At 32.0% G+C, this 20,300-nt stretch overlaps 1 long non-coding RNA gene across 4 annotated transcripts; it reads left to right on the top strand.

Annotated features, from left to right (window-relative positions):
* Positions 1-8,988: 8,988 nt before the first annotated feature.
* Positions 8,989-14,825, top strand: LOC103845064. Of its 4 annotated transcripts, none has more exons than XR_628441.2 (7): positions 8,989-9,219; positions 9,538-9,716; positions 9,843-9,905; positions 10,018-10,133; positions 10,285-10,358; positions 10,506-10,558; positions 10,625-14,825. It is a non-coding gene; the product is annotated as an uncharacterized LOC103845064 (long non-coding RNA). The 4 variants fall into 4 exon arrangements; XR_628438.2 differs by having other exon boundaries at positions 10,285-10,366; XR_001956534.2 differs by having other exon boundaries at positions 10,285-10,558.
* Positions 14,826-20,300: the final 5,475 nt, after the last annotated feature.

Raw genomic sequence — 20,300 nt, 5'->3', positions numbered from 1 at the left:
TAACCAAAACATAAATAAAGTTGGTTATTCAGTTTTAAAATACACTAGAAATTTATTCGCGCATCCGCACAGATATTGGTTCTTATATTTTTATACACTGATATTTGTATTTCATAACTAGTGTTATATATTTTAGATGTGTCATAATATATCTATTTATATTCAAAAGATCTCGACCGAATTAGACAATATGGTTATTTTTTGTACAAATATCCAAACTCGTTTTAGATACATTTGTTAATTAGCTTTTTTAGGTTCCTATACATCAGAACCGAACTCATCCAGACCCATAAGGACTCAACTCAAAATCCACATATAAATTTATAATATTCAAGCGGAGTCTAATTTCAAAAAAAAAAAACAGATACCCGAAAAAAACAAATCGTACTTAAATGGATAGCCAATGTCAATGCCTAACTGATTTTATAAATTAATAAAAATGACTTTTTCTATGTGTTTGACTAAATTAAGTGAAATAGAAAAAAAATTATTTAATTAGTAACTATATAAAGTGAAAAATTAAGTGACAATAAATGTAATACATTTTTTAATTATTTTGATTTAAGTTATTATTTTATTCACAAAACCATGTTTTTGAATTATGTTTTTGACTACGCAATTTTTCATTGATTGAAACTAAAATTAAAAAAAAACTAGTAAAACAACATAAACCGAACGTTTAACCATATGTAAAACCCTGTTATTTTACATTTTAATTTTATAATTGGCACAACGTTAATGTTAATTAACTAACAAATTAAAATATGCACTATTATTATTATGTCAATATAATTAATGATGATGTATTGTTAAGGTAATATAATTAATAAAATTGTTAAACTCAGTGAAATATGATAAGACAATTAATATAATTATATTAATGAAATTACTAAAATGACACTATATTTCTAAACAATTCTCATTTATACTGGTATCCATGTTTCCAAACAGTACTTCACTTTTAACAATATAAATGATTTAGACCTATTTTGTAACCAAAACATAAGTAAAATCAATTCAATAATAATAAAGGAACATCAAACGTGATCATTCAAAATTAAACGAAAGGTAAATACAGTTATTGATAGAAACGTCCCTCACAAGACCATCATCAATCTGACCGGTCTTCTTGTTGGTATACGCCCTTTTCATTAGGGCGAGATCATCAACCGGCTCGCCCTCATTTTCTTCCGCCTTGAAAAAAAAATAAATTAAACAAACATTAGAAATTTGAAAAAATGCATAAAAAATAAAATTCTGAAACTTAAATAATTAAAGAAAAAGCGGTTGAACTTACCATGCGATCCGCGAGAGTGGCAATAGATTGGGCACCCAAGTTATGCTTGTAGATGCCCTTCCCTTTACGGTCGCTCCTGCGGTTGTTGGAGTTGGTGGAAGAAGTTTCTTTCGTCTCTTCCTTATCCCAATGCTCACACAACTCCTTCCATACCGTGTCGTTCATCGACTTTGGGACCTTTTAATTAAAAAAAAAAAGTTTAATAATTTAAAAAATAGTTTAATAAATTAAAAATTGTTAATAAATTAAAAACTACCTTGTTTACTTCCCACTTCTTCTTCCACTCGTACATCTGCTTCCCATAGTTGTCCATAACTTTATGGACAAAATGGTTATAGATAGAGAGTGTATCATCGGAATTCCAGTTGAATTCTTGCTGAAATAGTTTAAAAATAGTTTTTAAGCACAAAAATATAAATAGTTTAATAATTACAAAAATAGTTTTAATAAATAAAAAATAGTTTAATAAATATAGAAAATAGTTTAATAATTACAAAAAAAAAAAGTTTTAATAAATAAAAAATAGTTTAATAATTAAAAAATAGTTTTTAAAATATTTAAAATGTTTAATAAATATAGAAAATAGTTTAATAATCACAAAAAATAGTTTTAATAAATAAAAAATATAAGTAAAAAATTTGAATACTTACCGCAAACTGACGAAACCACAGATGCTGCTTCTCGACGGGGAAGTGAGTGAAAGTCGGATGTCCCTTGTCGAGGGCAGAGTACATCATACGGTTGATCCATGCGCTGATCCCGTTCCCGGATCGGTTGAACCTAATAAAAAGAACAAATTATTAATAATCAATCAAATTTTAAGGAAAAAAAATAAAAGTTTAATTACCATGTTTGACCATGTCCATGTGGATACTCAGTGAGATAGGGAAGATGGTCACGACCGGGCTGTCGAACCAACTCCGCAACACTCATCACTCCCGGAGGACCCGTAGGAGCAGGAGCGGGTATAGCAGCGGGAGCGGGAGCAGCAGGAGCGGGTAATGGAGAAGGAGATGTATGGTAGGAGCTGTGGGGCGAAACGGAATCCTGAACATGGCTGGACGAACCCCGAGACTGGCTCCCCATACCACCCCGGCTACGACGCTGGCGAGGCCGGATCTGATCATCATTAGACCTGTAAATTAAAAAAAAAATAGTTTTAATTAAAAATAATTTTTAATCACAAAAATATAAATAGTTTAATAATTAACAAAAAAAGTTTTTATAAATAAAAAATAGTTTAAAAATTAAAATAATAGTTTTAATAAACCCCAAAAACAGTTTAATAATTACAAAAAATAGTTTTAAAAATATTTAAAATGTTTAATAATTACAAAAAATAGTTTTAATAATATTAAAAATGTTAAATAAATATAAAAATTTATATTTTATATATAAAATACATAAAACGTTTTATTACCACAAAAAAAATGATTTTGAATATTATATATATATGATTTTTAATCACAAAAAAGTTTTATAGATTTTAAAAATCATTAATAAATATATAAATGATTTTAAAATGCAAAAAATAGATTTTATATACAAAAAACGTTTTGAATATATACATATATAATTACAAATTCGATTTTTATAACCACAAAATCAATAAAAACCAAAAAAAAATCCAAATCAAGTGAAATACATAATCAAACTCGATTTTACACAATCCTACCATTCAACCTAACAAAAATCTATAAATCTCATTCCAAAATCATCAAATCTACTTCAAAACCATACAAATCTACCCTAAGAGAGTGGGATAGGGTACTTACATGATTATGGGAGTGGAAATCGCGAGGGAGAAGAGAGAAATCGCCGGAAATCGCAAGGGAGAAGAGAGGAGTCGGCGGAAATCGCAAGGGAGAGAAAGTGAGGCGGAGAGAAATGGGGAAGAAGATCGCGTTCGACCTAATAAAATGACGCGTCCGACGGAAACTATCCGTCGGAATTTCGTCGGAATTATTTAATGCATCCGTCGGAATTTCCTCGGAATTCTTTGATTCAATTTTCGCGAAATATTTGGCGGCTTGGTTTACCCGGTTAAATGAAAATATTCCGAGGAACCATGATTCCTCGGAATACCCTCGGTAATTACCGAGGAAATTCTGAGGAACCAGGGTTTGGGGTTTTAAAACATCGATTATTTTCGCCGTATTTCATTTCTTATACAATTATAATGCATACCATTGAGGATTCTTTGTATAGATGATCATAAACCATGAAATAACACAATTTCAAAAATAATTGTAAGTATTCCCTTTACCGTTTATTAAAGTGTATAAGTGTTTCTCTTATGTTGTGTGGTTTTCGTTCATGGAATCGTAAAAGTGTTTGTTATTGGATAAAACACCAAAGTTCCTAGTTCCAAACATCATAATCTGGTTAAGACACTTAATGAAGGTTATATACATGTTATTCAATCCGTAAAACGTTGTTTTCGGTTTAAAACCCCAAGTTCCTCGGAATTCCCTCGGAAGTTTCCGAGGAAATTCCGAGGAAACAATTATCTTCGTCGGGATTTCCTCGGAAAATTCCGAGGAAATCCCGAGGAAAAAGAATCTATAATCAAATGCCCATGTTCCTCGGGATTTCCTCGGAAATTTTCGAGGAAATTCCGAGGAATTTCTTACTTCGTCGGAATTTCCTCGGAAACTTCCGAGGAGATTCCGAGGAAAAGGAATCTATAATCAAGTCCCTAAATCGAGAAGATCTATTCCGAGGAAATTCCGAAGAAAACCTATCTGTCCTCGGAATTTCCACGGTATTTATATTTAAAAAAAAAAAAAAAAGTCGACGCTAGTCTGTTTCCGAGTCGTCATCACCAGATGAATCTGAATCTGGATCTTGGTGAAACTCTCCAATCACTGGTTCATCCTCTACGTGAATGGCGGCTTCCTCTCCGAAGTCGGTTAAATCGACTACAAGGCCAACTCCACCTAAATCTTCTGCTGCACTTAAGTTGCCGGATGTGCTTGGTTGTAGTGGGTCTTCCAGCTCAGAACTTCCCTGAACTCGGCCTCTCGGGTTGAGTCTTGTAACAGTAACCCATGGATCATCTCTGTTCCTTACCCGGGGGTACTTGATATAACAAACCTGATCGGCCTGAGAAGCAAGAATGAAAGGATCATAATATTGCAGCTTCCGTCTTGAATTTACTGATGTAACACCAAATGCATCTGTTCTCACACCTCGATCTGGAGTGTTGTCGTGCCAATCACAATAGAAAACAGTACAGCGCAATCCAACCATGCCCAAATACTTGATTTCCAAAATTTCATTTATGTGTCCGTAGTATACATCATCTCCTGATGCAGAACAAACACCAGCATCGTAAGTCGTACTCGAACGTCTCCTCTTCTGAGTTGTGAATGCATATCCTCGAGTACAAAATCTCGGATATGACTTCACAACAAAGTTTGGTCCAACGACCATCTCGCGTATCCAACGGCTCTCTAACGTCTATAATATTTCGTCGGAATTCATCGGTTTTTTCCGAGGAATACTAGTTTCCTCGGTATTCCGTCGGAATATTCCGACAAGATGAATTTTCCTCGGAATTCCGTCGGAATATTCCGAGGAAATTCCGAGGAAGCCAAATTTTGTGTTTCCTCGGAATTGCCTCGGAAATTCCTCTGTATATTCCGAGGAATTCATTTTCCGTCGGAACGTCCGTCAGAATACCGCTGTTTTCTTGTAGTGCAAGTTTTTTATAGATTTTGAATGTTCCAGGTTTTATTGGGTATCCATTTAGGTTTGGATTCGATTCAGATAATATCAAGAATCTGAAATACCATAAAACAATATCTATTTGGTATTTATGTCGGACTCGAATCGGTTCGAATTTATTTTTATTTGATTGGGTTTGGTTCGAATTTTTAGGTTCTGTTTATTTGCCCAGTCCTGCCTACAAAGGTAAAATAGTGATAATATGATAAGATATTTAAAATTTTGTATATACACATTTAACATCTAACAATAATAAAAGGGGAATATCCTGAGTAGTTAGAGTGTCCACGTCACCTAAAAAAAATCTGCCAATGAGAAAGTGTTGTTTTGCCACGTCAATCATGTTAATCAAAATTTGCACTAAAACATTTCGATTGAACCCATCAAAAAATTGCATTAAAACATTTCGGTTGAACCCATAGTAACTAGACTAATCTCTATTGGTCCTCAAAACCCAATCAAAAATAATTTAGTACGGCCCTTAAAATAAATCTATACAGGCCCATATGAACTCCATTGCCCTTTAACCCAATTTCGTCGCAAGCCTCCTCCGTCTCTTTCGCTTCTTTTTCATCGTTACAACTTTCTGAATTTTCTTCAGTTTCTCCACTTTTGATCACTCATTCCTCTTCTTTAATCCTATCTGTGTGAGCAATGATATCCTTTCAACTTCCTCTCTTTCTCCAACTACATAAACCCATCTGTCTGTTGAAGTTTTTTACCAAACCAAATTCTACCACTACAAGAAAACACAAGTTTTACGAGGGCAGTTTTCCTCGTGATTTCGTCGTAAAAGCAGTGTTACGAGGAATTAGCGAGGAAACCCGTTTCGTCGTTATACGTTTGTCGTAACGCATATATCCTCGCTAATTCGTCGTAACGTAGCGAGGAAATAATTTCGTCGTAAAAGCGAAGAAGAATATTTCGTCGTAAAGACCACGTAAAGCTTCCACGTAAGGACGTCGCTAAATTTCCTCGTAAATACCTCGAAAGCCATTCCTCGTTAAAGCCACGTAAATAACTCGAAAGTAAATACTCGTAAAGTAAACGTAAATATCTTGATAGCTTTTCTCGTAAAGACCACGTGAATTTTCCACGTCATTTCCTTGTAAACATTTTCTCGTAAAAACCTCGTTAAGCTTCCACGTAAAGAAGTCGCAAAATAGCTACGAAATTACTTCGTTTCGTTATTTTACAGAAATAAAAAAAATTATAATTAAAAAAATTATTTAAATTATTAATAAAATTAAAATTCTAAAAAAATCAAAACCAAAATATTTTATATATAAATAAGTTTTGAATTCATAATACAAGAACCGAAATTAAAAAGAACTAAGGGTCGTTAATCGCCCGGTAGAATTCATCACTCCTCGCCGTTACATCCGCCTCGACATGTGAGTCGTCGGTTGGTGACTACCTGGCTCACCGAACATCTCTCTGTAATGGGCAGTAAGTCTACCTTTTCGAACCTGAGAAAAAAATTTAATTTTTTAAATTTCCGTCAACAGTATATTTTCCAACATTATCCACCTAATCAACACTAAATAACATAAGATCCGTAAAATTATCTAAATTCCCTATACTAACCACCTAATCTACCTAAACTAACCAAATTAGAGAGGAATTAGAGAGGCTTACCATTGCAACGAAACAGGGAGGAAGTGGAGAGGAAGTGGAGAGGAAGTAGAGAGGAAAGAAAGAGTGAGCGCTCGGGGTGTATATATAAGATTACATTCTGTCGCAAATTCCTCGTAATTTTACGACGAATTACAGAGGCCCGTGTTTTTTTTTACGACGAAACAGCGAGAGATTACAAAGGCCCGCGTTTTATTATACGAGGAAGTTACGAGGAATTACAAAGGCCCGTGTTTTTTAGGTACGAGGACGTTACGACGATTTTGCTTACGTGGAATTACCGAGGAAAGCTTCCCTATAAATATACCCGTAACTCTCCTTCTCAACCCACACCCAAACTCCCAAATCACACCCTATCTCACTTCATACTCTCAAATCCAATCCTATTCAAATTATAAAAATTTGAAAAAAAAGGAAGAGAAGAAGATATTGGAATTTATGTTGGTGAGACTTAAGTAATATAATTGCTGGAAGTCTTGCCACATGTAAATCCAGTATATTTCTTCTTTTTTTTTTCTAGTTTTTACGGTACGAGGTGTTTACGACGATTTTGGTTACGAGGTGTTTATGACGATTCCGTCCTACGTGGAATTAAAGTGGGCCGCGTTCATCATTTACTTTACGTGGTATTTACGACGAATCTCTCCTACGTGGTATTTACGACGAATCTGTCCTACGTGGTATTTACGACGAATCTGTCCTACGTGTAATTTACGACGAATCTGTCCTACGTGGTATTTACGACGAATCTGTCCTACGTGGTATTTACGAGGAATTCGTCGTAAGTTCGACGTTAACATACGAGGAATTAACGAGTATTCCATTTAAATCCCTAAAACCCGAAACCCAAAACCCCAAACCCCATATTCCTTATCTTCTACTTTATATATTCCAAACCATATCTTTATTTTCATTCCAAACCACAATTCCTTATTTTCATTCACTCAGAGAGTCTTACGTGGAATTAGCGTGCCCCGCTTTCTTTATTTTTTTAATTTCGTCGTAAACTCCTCGTGGCCTTACGACAACCTTACGACGATTTTGGCTTGCGTGAATTAGCGTGCCCTGCTTTCTTTATTTTTTTAATTTCGTCGTAAACTCCTCGTGGCCTTACGACAACCTTACGACGATTTTGGCTTACGAGGAATTAACGAGTATTACGTATAAATCCCTAAAATCCGAAACTCCAAACCCCATCTTCCTTATCTTCTACTTCATATATTCCAAACCCCAAACCCATCTACCCTTGAACCTCAATCTATTCTTTCACCTCAAACCCTATTTATAAAATATTCCAAACCCCAAACCACAAGTCCTTATTCATAATTAAAATAAACTTTCACATTACCTTATTCATAAATCAAACTCCCACATTATCTTATTCACAAAACAAACTACATAAAATCAAATACATCAATCGGATACATCAACATTCTCGTCATCACTAGAAACATCATTATTTTCATTAAACTCGTCTTCAACAGCTTCGTCTGTGGCATCGTCGGTAAGATCTTCGTACTCGTGATTACGCGGATCAATGAGAAGGATGTCATCAATTTCTTGTTCAGGTTCCTCGACTTCATTTATCTGTTCTTCTTGCAATGGTGGTTCTTCTCCACTGATAATTCGTCTTCGAGGTGTAACTTTGATCACAGCTAACCAATTTATACCCGAATCTCTCATTCGAGGGTATGGAAGGAAGCTAACTTGGTCTGCTTGTGAAGCTAAGATGAAAGGCTCGAATTTGTTGTACCTTCGTCCACCGTTGACATCAACTACACCGAATTTGTTAGACCGAACACCTCTGTTGACGACGGAATCGAACCATTCACATTTGAAGAGGACGCATTTCAGCTTCAATATCCCTGGAAATTCGACTTCAATAATCTCCGTCAAGATCCCGTAGAAATCTATTTCCCCTTTCACACATATTCCATAGTTACTAGTCGTCCGCTGTCTACCATACTCATATGTGTGAAAAGTATAGCCTCGTGTGAAATTACGACGAAAATTAATTGGATGGCCAAAAAAAACGTGAGCTACCTACCAAGTTGGTGGATTCAAAATTTCCTCGTTAAGTACACGTAAAGTATTTCGTCGTAAAGAACTCGCGAAGTTTACGTGGTATTTACAAGGAAATAGTGTTTCCTCGTAAAAGCCACGTCAATTTACATCGTCTTTACGACGAAATTGTTTTGTCGTTACCTTACGACGAAATAACGATGCTTCTCTTTTTCCACGTACTTTCCTCGTAAAATCAACGTACTTTTACGAGGATTATTTTTCCTCGTTAATTATCCTCGTTAAACTTACGTTTTCTTGTAGTGTACAACCTCCGTTCACCAAAAACAATTGATGGGCATGAAATTGTTTCAAACCTCCGGCAAGTCTCCGGTTGCTTTATATGTAAACGGCGTTGGATAATGGGAGTCATAGTAATCTCAACGGGTCCATCGGCGTTGGAATTATACTTCTGTTTGATCCATCTCTGGGAAGCCAGAACCGGTTCGAAAGGGGGAGCTCTTATTGGTTTAGAGCTGCTCATCATCGATGAACAGGTCTGAGTGTTTTCCTCCACAATTTCATTTTCAATTGATAAAGTTACAGTAAAAATTATCATAGTTATGCAGATTACTTGACAAAATCGTATACCTTCTCAAGTATAATTTCAGGTTGGCTTAGTAAACGTATAAATGATTTTTATACCAAAACTATAAAGCCTAGATTTTTACTATGCTGATATAAGTGAAAAAAAAATCAATAAAAAAACCCAATGATTCGAAAATGCCGAATGAAAAAATTGGTTGTAATAGATGCTCAATATAAAAGAAAAAACTTATATTATTAACGGGTCTGACGTTTTTGTTTTCGGACAGGTCACTCTGATCCAAGCGTTCATCCATCACATCGTACTCCACGGTACGAGCTTTATAATTTTTTCTACTCAACGAAAAGCAAAGAGCTATGCAGCAACAGTGTTCTACAAATTCACGGCCAGTGTCGACAACTCCCGTCATCCTTTTAGTGGCGACTGTGAATCCAAATCGTATCGGTGGTAAATATTTAACCAGCTCAATGCTTCACTAAACATTCAGTGTTTCATAATTTATTTGAAATTATTTTTCATCTGATTCCACGTTTTGATGTCTGACCCATAAACAACATGGACCCTTGCCTTCAGCTCAATGTCATCATCAGTGTTTTCATCGACAAAGACTTCAACCCACAATCGACTACTCCAATTGTCAGTATTTAATGAGGCAATATGTTAATATCCTATTCGTTTGTATTTGGTATGACCACAAGTGCATGTTCAGCTAACGTTAGAACCCTTTTTGGTTTGCATATTGTGTCAGGTTGAATTCTAACCCAGAGATTGCTAAGAAAGTGAATGCATAGGAGGAGCTGACTAAAGCTGGGTCAGTGACAATTGGAAAAAATATTTGCTTATATCAAGCAAGGATCAGCCAAGGTAAAATAAAATATGTATATAGCCACAAAAACCAAATCACTTAACAATGTAAATCCCTGTGTTTTTGACAAATGCAGGAGGCTTTCTTGAGTGCATAGTGACAATTGATGATGTTTAACCATGATTCTCCTTGGTATTATTTTTTTTGCAGTGATTGCAAAACAGAGGCCAACAGAAGACCCTTCTTCGTTTGCGCTCTAAATGAAGCAATGAAAACGTAACCAGGTCAAAAAGTAATGAACTTAATGCTCAGTATTCAATAAATCGTTGGCTTGGATTGCTATTTCTTTTCTTTTATGCACTGGTATCTTGATAAGATCCCTGTCTACGACAATAACGACCAGGCTGTGTTCGTTTTACTTGGTGATGCAGGCCGTGAGCTAACTGGAAAGCATGCCTCCGGATTGGTTGATAAATACTTTGAGGTAGCTTGCCATTACATTAGTCATCCTTCCCAACTCATTAAACTTAACTAAACTTTTAAATGTTAGGCTAATGGTGATCTTGGTCCTGACCATGAGATGCCTGCCTGTCCCACAAACTTTGATCGACACCATTGGTCAAACACATAGGTTCAAGGTTGAAGTTTTTGATTACAAAGGAAGGACTCAGGCTATAGCAGTTATGAAGGTTGTCTCTCCAGCAGTCCTGCAACCTTTAACAGCCCCAGTTGGAATCCCACTTGCCACCACTTTTAAAGTGCCTCTATTTTCTGCAAGTTGATTAGGGTCCGTCCTTCAAAGACTGGAGACCTAGCTGATGAAGAAAACGCCAGTACAAGTACAGTGACGAAGCACATAGAGGAAAATGTGCTAAACTTGAGTAATAGAGCATTAACTGCTATCTTTTCATTTTTTATATATCTAAGTATGGATTTACATATTACATATTTGCAAGCAGATGACTTATTTGGTATTTCTTAATGTTACAACTTCGTATTATCTGATGAATGTATGCTATCAAAAGACTATTATTTCTCTGTGTATTTAAATTATTTCACAAAGTTCTCCTCTATGGTTACTTAAAAGTCTCCCTTACTACAAGCTAGCAATAGTTGCGCCATTCAATATAAAAGGACCATTATTTATCTGTGTATTTTATATGATCTATTAATTTATTAAAAATGTATATTTATATAATTATAAACAGGTTCGACATACATTTTAAATTGGTTTATAAAATTTTAAAAATTCTAATAAATGATTTTATAAACCTTTGTAAAATATATATAGACTCTTATAACTAATAGACTCTTAGAAAATAATCTTATAAACACTTCTAGCTATGGATGAGCGTTTGGATACCCGTTCGGGTTCGGATCAGATATTTTGGATTTTCGGATATAGAACCCGTTCGAGTATTTTTATATTTCGGGTCGGGTTTGGATAATTTTAGTTTGGATTCGGTTATTTCAGGTCGGGTTCGAATATTTAGATTTTGAAGAAAAACTAAATTCTTTATTGCTTAAGTTTCTTAAATTTAAAAATATATTTTTAACTTAACTGATTTTTATTTTAATAGATAGAATGATTTAGATTTGGAGATAAAACTATATGTATATTAAAATACACTAATTTAGTTATCGTTTTGAAATTTTAGATGCAATGTTTGTTATTGGATGAAACAAGAAGCTTGACATGCATTTAAAGTGAGTAGCAAATTATTTTGTCTGTAATTTTATGTATGTTATATATCTTAAACTATGTGTAGCATTAATATAAATATTTTTACACAAAATGTATATATTAGAAATATAGTGTCAAGTATACATATGTTTGGTAATTTCGGATATCCACTTAGGTTTGGATACTCCTAATTCAATACCAGTTTCGGTATTTTGTTACTTCGGTTCAGATTTCTATTTGGGGTTTTTGGGTCAGGTTCGGATATGGGTTTGGATATCGGGTAAAATACTCAACCCAACTTTGAGCTTTGCTATTTCTCTGTATTATTGTCAATCTGTTTTCAAATAGTTGATAACTAATCTCAAAAGATTATATATTACTGCCAAAACAGTGATTAGTGGAAGAGTATATATCTAAAGTATCCAAAAAAATGAGAAATTGCTTAAACAATCAGACTCTAAATATCACTTTTCATGTTTGATTTAACTATATTTACTTTTATTTTTAAAGAGGTAAATAAGCACTTATATTCTTAGGGTTGACTAATATAGACTGAGAGATTATATTTGAGGGGTAAGATTTTGGAGTGCATAATTTAGGATTTTTAAAAATAAATAAAATTTTAAAAATAGTTTCAAAAAGACTTTTTAAATTGTAACATAAAATTTTGGAAAAAATCAAAAGTTTTATAAAGATTTCGAATTTAAAAACGTATAATTCGAAAGCTATATAATTTTTCAATTATTTCTTTAAATAATTATTTATATGTATATAACTATAAAGTAAGGATATAATAGTATTTTGGATTTTAATTGAAACTTTATACTTTACGTATTTGCGAAAAATATCTATTTAATAAAAGTAAAAATAAATAATAGTTTTCTAAAAAAAACATAAATAATAGTACCATAATGAGATAAAACAGAATTCTCCAAAAAACATAGGACCGCTTCTTTATTTTTTATTTCATTCTTTAATTGAGGATATTATTCATTGCCTAACAAAAATTAAGTAAATTATCCGCGCGTAGCGCGGAGAAACACTCTAGTATCTATAAAAATAAATTAAGAACTAACATTTTTGTACGATGCACCACACTCATATGTCTTAACAAACATCGTATTTACAGTTAATTTTTTTTGTATATTGTCGTCTAGGAGCTCGCTTAGTAGGATATTTTATTCTGGCGATGTTGGTTTTGGTCTTCCATTAGTAGCTTTACACAATTTAAAATAATTATTGTTCTAAGCATGTTTAAACGCACGACATAATATGTCTTTAATATATTAATTTGGTGCACCGTTCGTTGCCATTAAGTTAGTACTTATTAGTAGATTAAATTAGTTTGTGGCAAACGTGAAAGTTTAATTTGGTGATTAATTAGCTGTTAAAGAGAAGTCATGACTTCAAAAATAAATAATCAAATATTATCTTTGTTTTATAAAGTGTGTCATTTTAATATTTCTAAGACAAACTATTTCATAACTGAAATAAATTTATGTTTTAATAATTACACCTATTTAATTAATAGCGTTTGATATAAATAAATTATTTATAAATGAATATATTTTGTAATTAATATTAAACTAATTTATGTATAACATTAAAACTCATTCTAAAAGTGGTATTTTGTTTAGTAAGAAAAAAATGTCAAATAAAAGTGGATTTTTTGTTTCAAAAAAAAATGTCAAATGAAATAGAGAGAGGACTACTTTATTCTTTCAGAAGTTCCTACAGATATTGGATTTGAATTCAAATTGTGATTTGGGTATTTGTGATAAGCATGAGGTGTTTGGAAATGTCTAAATCAACCATTCAAATGGGTTTTTACTTAAGGCGGAAGCTGTTAAAGTCTTAAATTCGGGCATTAGTTATCGTCATTATTCCGAGAATGGTGATGTTTACAGGTTTCCATTCACCATATTGATGGAGTATTGCAATCTTTTCCTATCGAAATTTCATACACCGATGCTTTAATTTGCATTATTGATAGCACATGTGAGACCGCTGGATTCTTGTTCCAAACAAAAGTTTATTTAAAGGAAGCGAGAACATCGATGTCTAAGCAGGGTATGAAAATGCCTCAACTTTATGGTTCAATGTTCATCTAAAGAAACAATGAAGTGAATCTTCTACCACATTCAAAAAATTGTGACATTTTATTCTAAATGAACTTCACCAAAGCTAAACTGAAGTATAAACGTTGAGATCACGTGAAGCATATGCTAAATCCGAATAGAAAAAATGATAAAAATCTGGATTCAGATATGGATCATACATATACCATATATATTAATGAATATATACATTTACATTTTAACATTTTTACCAAAAATATATATATATATATACATGTACAAGTCAGTCGTGTACGGTATGGTCCGTATGGATGAAATAATTTTAAAGATTGGGGACCTTAAAGATTGTGCACATGGATGCATGCATGGCATTATGATTTGCTCATCTCTTCCGTCCACGAATCGACATATCAACTATTTTGCGTACTCCACTTTTGCATATACATTATTTTTAGTATATATCTGCGTTCATGCTTCCCCCGATGTTTAAAATTTAGAGTTCCTATGAAAGATCCTCGGAAGATAATATAAATAATGTTTCATAGTATTAAAAAGTACAAACAATACAACTTATTAACAAATAATATACACATGGTAATGCAAATATAACATATATATATATATATATATATATATATATATATATCTGTATTGCTATAGTCGAGTGGTACACTGGATTTCAGAATGTTACAATATTTCTTGAATTTCAAGCCTTTTTAAAACAAAGTCCTAGTTATATAAAAATTTGATTTTGGATTTCAGTCCAAGATAATTAACATGACAGTCTGATAAAGTTGCCCAAAAAAAGACAGTCTGATAACATACGATTTGACTATCTCTAACACTAATCCGAAAACATTCTAAACTCTTATCAACTAACGTGTTGACCTTTAAAAATATTCACACTAACACTACTAAATTTCTATTGAACCTAACAAGATCAGCCTATAAAATATAAGAAAATAAATAATTTAAACATAGTTAAACAAGAAGCAAAAAAACAAGGGAATAACTATCACAAAAGATGGAATAAAGTTCATGTTCAAAAACACAACTGAAATTGCCCGATTTCTCACCGTTTAAACGCACACTAGTGGTGCTCCATTGTGGTTTTGCTTTATTCGACTTAAAATTTGGATCTAAAATAGAACTACGTGTATACCATTTTCAAGTTTAAATTGGTACTTTCTACATAGATTTATTATATTTCTTTGCAAATAGACAACAATCGGAACAAAAAAGTCAAAAGAAAATATGGTTTATGTTGAAAAAAAAACAGTTGTAAATTAGCTTATAGTCGAGACAATTACAATTTTGCCATTTATTAATGAAATGATAAAAATAGCACAAGAAAACAACTATGGTACATTTTTTTCTCTCTCCTCTTCTCTCCCTGTCTTTCATCTTCCTCCTTAAGTTCTTTGCCTTCTCTGTTCCGGTGACCGACGCGTGGTGGCTCCGTTAACACCACCGTCGGTCAGATATTCTATATTTTTTTTTTTTATGTTTGGTCATTTTTCGTTTTCAATTTTAATGAGTTTAGGGTTGGTCTCCTTTGTGACTCGAGCTTTTAATGAGTTCTTCTCCAGATCTTCTGGATCTATTGTTGATTTCGCCGTAGCCGTGCTTCTAATGGTTTAATTTTACAGTTGTGGTTGGTGTTGGCGGTTCAGACAGTGGTTCTGTTTTAGATCTGGGATCTCATTAGTCGATGAGTCCGGTTCTGGGTGGGTCGTTAGCAGCTTTGGAAAAGTGGTGGTTCAACCTACCTTGGTTTCGTGTGTTAAGCTTGGCCTTGGTTGTCTTAAACCAAGTAGTTTGTAGTTTTGTTTTAATCTCTCGTGAAAGTTGAAGTAGCAGATTTGTTTCCTATGGTGGTGCCTCAATGGTCGTATTCTGTTCGTTTATTATTCCGTGATTCTATCCGGAGTGGTCGATCGGTTAAAGCTTTGAGAGTTTGTGTGGGCTTCTATCTAGGAGTAAGTGGGCGCTGAATGCATCGCATCCGTATCCGAAGGGTGTGTGGACCGAGTAGAGTTCCCTCCTGTCGGGTTATGAAGTCGCGAGATATTGGTTCTGTGGACGTTATTGTTGGCGGGCGTAAGCAGCAGCGATAAGTCGTGGTGCACTAGGTGTAGGAGGTGGATATTGTCGCGTGGCCGGTTATAGGCAGCAGTGAAAATTCCTGATCATTGGTCACTATTTGGATTTAAATTTGCTTATTTAACTTGATAAATCATTATGTTTTAAGTTGGCATGTTTGTTTGTTGCCGTAATTTATCCCGGAGTGGATTCTAGTTGCCGCCTTCATGTGGGCTTTTGTGTCTGGAGATTGCTCTTTCATCCGCCGGTTTTTGTATCGGATTGTGTGTGTTTCTTTGAAAAAAAAACAACTATGGTAGCATTTTGAACGCCATATGGACTACAACGATACACTTAGACCACCTACAATGAAGGTATTAAATCCAAAATTTAATTGTTCTAAGAATGTTGAAACTTTAAAACAAATCCATGTGGTATCAACAGTATTGTAAACTTTCGACAACTTAATTTTTTTTTGTAGGCCAGCTTAGCCATATGGCGCGATTAGATTGGGAGAAATTGTTGGGAATATTTTAAATTTTTTATTTTCACCAAATAATTCAAACTTATTTATTCTATAATAGAATTATTTAAAAAATTATATATATCAAAATTTATGATTTTTATTATCTATAAATAGAGATACTCTTATTTCATTTGGATACGAAAAATATATTTTTCATTATAATCAACTATTTTAATTGTTTTAAATAATATCAATTTTAGTATTTTTTTCAAATAAGATAGATATTATGTTATTCTAGTTTTAAAATTAATTACAATCAAATTATTAATTTGTAATTATTATATTGTAAATGATAAATATATGAATTAAAATAGTGGGGTAGGATGTAGAATTTTTTTTAACACACTATTGTAGAGATTAAAAATAAAGTGGGTGTTGAATTTTTTTAAACAAATCACTGTAGATGTTAAAAATGAAGTGGATGTTCAATGAATTAGATGGAAGAAAGAAAAGATGATGTAAAATGTTAAAAATAAAAATAAAATTTTAAAAATAAAATAAGCGTTGAAACCATTGTACATAATCTTATACATCGACGAATAAATTATACAGATAATGTAAATATTAAATTAAATGATTTTCTAAAAATTATTCTCTTAGTACTCTTTAGTTTTTTTTTCTGATTATGAAAATGTTCTTAAACATTTATTAATGCAAATATGTAGCCAGGTCGCATATGGATGATGAAAAATATCTTGAGCGCGAGTGCGCGTGCTTTTTCTAAGAACATCTCCAATGTACATCTCTATAATTTCTTCTAAAATAGAGATTTCTATTATAGAAGTGAAAATGTTCCAATGTATTCCTGTATAATAAAGCTCTTCAATTTTAGAGGAAAATATAGAGAAAACTTAATTTTTGCCTCTATATTTAGAGGTGAAAATAACATATCTCTATGTTTTTCCTTATAAATAGATGAATTCTATTATATAGGCATACATTGGAACATTTTCACTTATATAATCAAGTTTTTTTATTTTAAGAGAAAATATAGAGATAGAAATAGGGATAGGTTGGTGATGGTCTAAATAAGATTTCATCTACGGACGTAAGCATGGACGTTCGTGTACCTGTTCGGGTTCGGGTCAGATGCTTCGGATTTTCGAGTTTTCAGATGGAGAGGTACAGAACCCGTTCATGTTATTTTATACTTAAGATCGAGTTCAGATTTTTAAGGTTCGGGTTTGGGTTATTTCGAGTATAACCGAACTGTGTAACAAATAAAAAAAAATTCTATGTATCCTTGATTTGATTTTGTGAGACCAGAAATAATATTGTTGAAGTTAGAAGATTGAACAACTTAATATAAGATTTATGATTTTTCTAATTTGTTGTTACGTTGAGGAACATGAATCTGTATTCCTTTTCTTCGTGTAATTTTTATTTGTATTATCTTGAATAAAAAAGGGTAAAGAATACATTTATTCATAAATCAAAATCAAAGAGACATCAAAATCAAACAAAACTCAAACCTGAATAATCATAAATGTTTTGAGTTCATACATGTGTAAATAGCAAAGAGAAAAAAAATCGTAAATCCTACTTGTAATCAAACGTAAATCAAAATCGCAAAGTATAGTGATTTATACACGCAATCATTCATAAGATGAGTTTAAGTATGTACTGAACATATATGTTGAAAAGGGAGAAGACATAAAGATGAATGGGAATAGAAGATGTAAATTTAGGGTTAGTAATATATATTCGGGTGCTTCGGGTAATTGGTTCGGATATCGGATATAACCAATCGGATACGGATATCCGAACTGATTGAATCTTAAATCCGTTCGGATTTTTTTTAACTTCCGTTCAGTTTTTGGTTTAGACTTTTCAAATCGGTTCGGGTTCGGGTTTTGGTTAATATATCCACGCTTATACAAACGTACAAATAATTTCGTTTCAGGTTAAAAAGTAAAAATAGTAATAATTTAAAGAAAGTGGAGGAACAACGGCCCTCAAATATTTTTTTTTAAGATTGACGTGATTGCGACGTGTCGCTTCCTTGTCTGCTTCCTTGTCTGCTTCGTATCCACCTATAGTTGCTCCTCCGTAAAATTCATTTGAACTCGATTTATCATAACTTTTCTGGATAAATAAATTATCGGCTGGATTGTGTGATTTTTTATTATTCTGAGTGTCGAGTGATAGTTTAGATAATAGTACTATACATTTAGATCCAATAAAATACTCATTCTATTTTATACTAAGCATTATTTTAATTTTTAATATATGTTAATTTTAATATTTCGTTCGTTAACTAATAAAAACTAAGCAAAATAATATATTAATTAAAGAAAAAATTTAATAAGGATTTTCTTAAAGATGATATTTTGTGAAAAGGATATAATATTATTAGATGAAATGAATATAAAGTCTGTCCAAATTCATAATCCCACACCTTGGCTAGTTTATTTGATGGATCTCGATTTCAGATTTTTGTTGCATGTATCAGTTCATTATTTTAGTTTTCTGTGTCTCAGTTCTTAGTTACAGTTTTGCGAATGACAATGTGACTATGTGAGGTTATAATTTTACAGAGAAAACTTTCATAAAACCAAGAACTTTCGAACTAAAGCAAAAATAATCTTTAATTCGTGTTTGAGCAAAAACAATTTCAATTTTTAAATATTAACCATTTTAATTTTATTTTTTTGTTGATTCGGCCATTTTAGTAATTCGGAAGTCAACTATTAAACGGTAAACCTTTATTAACTTACTAAACGATGTTGTTTTAAATACTACTTAAAAAAAAATTCTTTGACACTAATATTATTATTCTCAACCTCATTATCATTCTCATTAGTCTCACTAGAACTTTTCTCCGCGCTACGCGCGGATAATATATTTAAATTTGTTATATTTATCATTTTTATTTGTATGTGAATTTTTGTATGTTAAATTATATTTAACAAATTTTTAAATTTGATTTTTTTATATTTTTAGTTTGAAGTAAGTATTTCTATTATATGTAACACAATTAACTAATAAAATATAAAGAATTAAGTCCGAGATTTTAGAGTTACGTAAAAAAAATATAATTATGTATAGAACATATATTAACTTAGTTTAAAAGATCGGAATCTCATCTCGAATAAATTCACGAAAAGAAAAAGTACACCAATAACCTACTTAAAATATAAAACCCCCTTTTCAAAAAACAAAGCGTACTTAATAATATATTTTTTTACGTGTAATAGTTGAAAACTGACAATTGAATATCGATCTAGAATATTATTTTAATATATTTAATGGTAAAATATTAATTGTAATAAACAAATTTTGAATTTTGTAATATTACATAAATTAGAAGTCTTTAAAATCTAAAATCTATTTTATTAACATAATATATTTTTTATTCATTTATTATTTTGAAGTTACAAAATATTGATTTAGTTTTATTTGTATATTAAGTTTTTAATAATTTAGTTTCTGTTTAAGTAATTTTAAAATTATCAAGAGAATATAATATATTTAAAATTATTTATTTAAATATATCCAAATATGATGTCTCATTTTTATGTGTGTTTGCGTTGAGCATGTTTAATTTTTAGTCTGTATATTTAATAACACCTTGTTGCGTGCCGTTCTATGGTTTTAATAAATGTATTGTCATTTCATTTTTATTACTACTAACATGGTTTTTTAGTGATCAGTGATAATATATTTTTAACGTTATGTATTATATTTTATCTTATATTTCTAACTCTACATGGTGGCACTTTTTTTAGAATCATTTTAATTAGATAATAGGTTTAAAGATGTAAATAAAACTGTGTATGTTGTAAATTTAGACTGTTTAGTGTAACTGAGCACAATCAATTATGAAAACTATATTATGATTTTATTTTACTAAATC

The sequence above is a fragment of the Brassica rapa genome, chromosome A10 (assembly GCF_000309985.2).
Source record: "Brassica rapa cultivar Chiifu-401-42 chromosome A10, CAAS_Brap_v3.01, whole genome shotgun sequence".
Taxonomy (NCBI): domain Eukaryota; kingdom Viridiplantae; phylum Streptophyta; class Magnoliopsida; order Brassicales; family Brassicaceae; genus Brassica; species Brassica rapa.
The sequence above is the reverse complement of the archived record's forward strand: the minus strand, read 5'-3'. Positions and strand labels throughout refer to the sequence as shown.